Raw genomic sequence first — 5,191 nt, 5'->3', positions numbered from 1 at the left:
ATATTGGCGATTATATTGAAATACTGTAAATTGCAACATTTCTTGTTAACTTTCTCTTTTTTTTATTCTATTGTTTTTATTTTATCTCGATATTATTAAATTGCTAGTTTTATAAAAAACTACAAACCGTTTCGAGTAATGGCTAATTTATCTACGTTTAATTTTAAATAATTTTACAAACCTAATTGTGTTATTTGTTTCGTTCGGAAGTCTCATACAACGTTTAATTTATATAAAAATATATATAAATTGTATATAATGAAATACTATTAACGTCGTAAATAACGTTAAAAGCAAGACTTTCAAGATAGTTAAATTGACGCGTTCAAGAAAAAAATATGCGCAATGCTGATACCAATTGCAATGAGTCAAAAAATCAGAAAATTAATTATTAGGAAAAGGGAGAGATCATACGTTGTAATATTTAACAATTAAAAGGTAATACACAATATAATTAATTACAAAATGCACAAATTAATTACAAAGTTATTATTTTAAATAATTTTAAACCTTAAAAATTTTTATAAAAATAATAATTATAAAAAAATTATTTTAAATCGTAAAATCAAAATCATTAACATAACAATGTCAAAAATTATAGAAACTTAAAACAATGAACCAATTGTTTCACAGCTTAAACCACTAATCTTAAGGACTAATAACAAAACTAAGACTTTCTATCCTTTTGCGTGTTTTTCCTCATAATGCAATCTCGAACACAACAAAAACCACTAACTGGTAAACGTGTATCTATTTTACCAAAAAAGAACGATATCAAAAAATTAAGGTTTTTTTGTTACAAAATAAACTATTTTACAAAAAAAGAATTTTGTCAACGGCGTTAAATACAAATAGGTTAATGGCGTTTTCAGGCAGAGCCGCCGAGAGCTTTCATGACGTCCGGGGCATAGCAGCAATTAGGCGCCCATATAAGCATCCATATTTTTAAATTAAAAGCATGTACAATAATACAAGTTATTGACTGTTTTTTTTTTTTAATAATACTGTTAGTTTACACCCATATTTCAAGAACCACGTCTGGATTTATAACACTTATGCAATACATTCACGGAGTAGAATTAAAGGCAGATTCATTGATATTAAAATCGAAAACACTCGTTTCTTGCTTTTTTACTAGACTGAAAAATAGACAGTAAACCCTTTGAGTATATTTCATTGAGAAAGCCTTAAGAGTTTCCTCAAGTAAAAAATGAAGACTCCTTCAAACTATTTAGATGCAAAATATCTTCAATCTTCTATTTTACGAGCTTTAATTTTTATCTTTCAGCCTGAAGAATGAGAATCTTAAAGAAACAGTTTTCAATTTTAATTGTAAATAATAAGCAATTTTGTATTGAAGTATAAGGTCACTGCGTTCGTCGAGTCTAGTGAAACCGAATATTTTTTGTTACTGGTTCTAACTAAAATGTTTAATTCACGATATTGCGCGTGTAAGTAGAGCAATTTACACAATACAAAACTCTAGATGTTGTTTAATGTACGGCTGGTACAAGTTTTTCATAGATAGAAAGACTTTGAAGTTCTCGACGTTGAAATTAACAAGGCAATTGCGCAAATAGTTTACAGCGCTGTCGATGTCCAATTGCAGTTTTTTATTATAAGAGGAAAATTCATTGACATCGATAACTCATATGGTCATACCATAATCATCAATACCATTTTCTATTTAAAATAGTGATTAAATTTTTTTTCAGAATAGCCATAAAAGCATTCATGAGTTTTATGAATAAAAGATTTTGTTTTGATGAAACCTAGTGTCTACTTTAATATCAGCAATATAATTTTTTTTTTTTTTTGGTTGGTCCCCGCCAACCAAATTAAAGAGATAAGCTATTTAAAATTATAATTCTTTGGTAATTTAAATAAAAGTAAAACTACTTGTTATGTATATCACTGAGTAAATTTATTTTATACCTCATCAATAAAAACAATTTTTATACTTTTTTGTACATATATTCTTATCGTTTTTTTTTGGCACCCGGGGCTCGAATGCCTTTTTGCCCCCCCTCTCGGGGGCCCTGTTTTCAGGAGCGCCTATAACTCAAAAAATTTGAAAATAGGAATTACTGATATTGATGATATTTTATTTTTGGCATTGATGATATTTTATTTTTTCACATTAAACACAAATAATAGAGAACGAAAAAGTTTAAAAAAATAAATTTATTTATTTGTTTTTCTTTTATTTGATTTTTTACTTTCGTATTTCATTCGGATACATCATTTCATTAATCCCTACTGACTCACTTAGTGTAGTTAAATCGAGAGATCCGAAGCGTTTAGGCCCTTTCGTTTTCAAAAAATGCCGTTTTACTTTGTGTGCGTTTTGATTGGTTTATTTTTTTTTTAAATCATAAAGCTCGTTGTTTTATTTTGTTTACAAATATTCGGTGATTTTATCATCTACGAGTTTCAAATTTTAGCTTAATACTATAGGGCAGAAGTTATATAAAAGCTGAAACGTTTCTGTTCAGTAATTTATTCAAACGACTATAAAGAGTTTATGGAAGTAGACATATCAACTCAATGTTATTAATGATACAGAATACGACAGATTTCAATTTATTAATGATACAGAATACGACAGGTTTCAATTTATTAATAATACAGAATACGACAGGTTTCAATGTTATTAATGATACAGAATACGACAGATTTCAATTTATTAATGATACAGAATACGACAGATTTTAAAAAAATGTGATTTTTATGTTTATCTATATAGAAAAACATTTAAAGTAGACATTTTTTCTTCTCTCAGTGATTATTGAAATACTTTAAATAGCCAATAAAGTAATTCTGTTCGTTGTAACCCGATTTACAATATTTTAAAGATGTTCCTGTTAGAAACTTAGAGACTTGGAGTTTCCCCTTAAAATTCAAAAATGGTAGTGGATTGTCATCTGAGGCATTAATAGTTGCCATTAAGGTTTTCAAATTACCGCGCATAACTGTGGAACTATTTCACCATTCTGTGGCGAAATCGCCTCACAATATTATACTTGGACAAAAACCTATTTAAGTGAGATGGTTATAACAAATTTATGAAACTCTCACTTGAGCAATTATTTTCAAATGTAGTTTCAATGAATTTCAAATAATTAACAATAATGTTGCTTGAAGCAAGAGCGATATGTTTTAATAACATCAAACATAAAATCATATTTAAAAAATACAATAACCAATCATATTAGGTGGCAACTATGATCAATCAACAGTTAAAAGGTTATAACTTAAAAATAATAAATTTTATACATTATCTTAAAATGGTGGTATGTCAAAAATAACCTCTTTTTCTTTAAATATTAAAAGTGGCAAAATCGCCCCGGTCTACCAGAGTACGACAAGTGTTGCTTTTTTTTTAAACAAATTTTATTTTATAAAAACTTGTTTAGTTTTTTTTAACATTCATAGTTTTATTATTTTTTTAAATAATAATGAAAATATCAGAAATTCAAAAAATATTTTTCTAACCTTATTTCAACGTATTCTTTAGTCGAAAGTCAAACCTTGATTGTGCTCTCAGCCTCACTTTAAACTTCTTCAATTTCATCTTAGTGTTTTCCATTGGCAATGATTTTATGACCAAGAATATTAAAACAAAAGCCTAAAATAAACTATATTGCTTAAATATAGATTGAATAAACTATTATAGATTTTTAGTTTATTTTCTCTGAAAATATCAAAGCGATTAATTTATAAAAATATTTTGCATATAATCTTTTTTATAGTTTGTAAGCTTTTGTTTATTGGTTTGTTTTATAAATTAATTTCGTGGGAAAACACAGTAATTACAAAAACACATTTTTTTTTTATTTTTTACATATAATAGCATTTTAACAAAATAATATTAGAAAATTTCCTATTATCGGTATTAGATGTTGAAGTGTTTAATTTCTTAACGTAACCTCAAATTAATTTTTTTCAATTACAGTAATTATTCCATTGCAATACCCTCGCACTGTAATGTTACTTAGCAACAGCATTATAAATACCACATTATGACAGGATTTATTTTATTATTAAAATATTTAGTTTTCTATTACTAGGGTAGGGTGGGGCAAGATGACCCGTGGGGCAAGAAGTCTTTTTGCTTATGTGAGAGTATCATAGGACGGTAATGTTTTATCCCTCTATAATACTATTCAAAAAGTTAAAACAAAATCGTGGAATAAAAAATGTTTTTAATATTGCTGGTAGGTAAGGTTTAAATCGGTTTAATACTTTTTGGAGTATTTTGTTAGTAAGTTGCTTCTAATTTTGAATGTTTATTGGATTGGCAATACTTATGCGATTAACGATTGTACGAGAAGTTCATTAAAAAAAGAACTTTTAAAAATGAAACAAACTATAAAAGCTATAATTGCCTTTTTGTGACGATTGTAAAGCGCTCAAAAAAATTTTACTATAGTAGCCAATTGCTAAAATACAAAAATGATATACAAAAAACTTGGAACATAATAAAAGAGGTTATAGGTAAAAAAGATATGAGTATTAGTCGTTTACCAAAAAAACTAATTATAAATGACTGTGAAATTATTAACGACACAATAATTGCTAATTCGTTTAACCATGCATTTGTTAGCACAGGTCCAAGTTTAGCATCAAAAATAAATAAAAGTAAAACTTGCTTCAAATCATACCTAAACTCTAATAATAATATAATGGACAATAATATGCTAACAGAAACAGAATTGCTAGATGCCATGTACTTACTTAAATCAAATAAAGGTAATGGAGTTGATGATGTAAGCAGTAATGTAGTAATTAAATCAATGCCTTATTTAAAAATTCCGCTTTTGCATATATTTACGCTCTCTTTAAACCAAGGAATCTTTCCCGATAAACTTAAAATTGCAAGGGTAATACCTATACTAAAATCAGGAGATGAGACTAGTGTCTCCAATTACAGGCCTATCTCCATACTATCATGCTTTTCAAAGTTATTAGAACACATTATGTATAAAAGATTGTATTACTTTTTAGATTTAAACAATATTCTCTATAGTAAGCAATTTGGGTTTAAAAAGAGCCACTCTACTGATCAGGCTATTGTTCATCTTGTTCATGATATTTTTAAATCATTTGATGAAAATAAATATACATTAGGTGTATTTATTGATCTCAGTAAGGCTTTTGACACTGTCGATCATTACATTTTATTAACAAA

General features: G+C 27.1%; 1 protein-coding gene across 3 annotated transcripts in view; it reads right to left on the bottom strand.

Moving 5' to 3' along the window:
• Nucleotides 1-3,514, bottom strand: part of LOC100209728 (multiple C2 and transmembrane domain-containing protein 1) — a 67,623-nt gene extending 64,109 nt beyond the window's left edge. Inside the window, exon 1 of one of the 3 annotated variants that reach the window (XM_065816642.1) lies at nucleotides 3,496-3,514. The gene's annotated coding sequence lies outside the window, so the exon portion shown is untranslated. Of the gene's footprint in view, nucleotides 153-181; nucleotides 363-3,495 lie in introns of those variants that run through there. The other 2 variants (XM_065816641.1, XM_065816640.1) reach the window with 2 other exon arrangements.
• Between the last annotated feature and the right edge of the window lie 1,677 nt (nucleotides 3,515-5,191).

The sequence above is a fragment of the Hydra vulgaris genome, chromosome 13 (genome assembly GCF_038396675.1).
Source record: "Hydra vulgaris chromosome 13, alternate assembly HydraT2T_AEP".
In the NCBI taxonomy this organism is placed as follows: Eukaryota; Metazoa; Cnidaria; class Hydrozoa; order Anthoathecata; family Hydridae; genus Hydra; species Hydra vulgaris.
The sequence above is the reverse complement of the archived record's forward strand: the minus strand, read 5'-3'. Positions and strand labels throughout refer to the sequence as shown.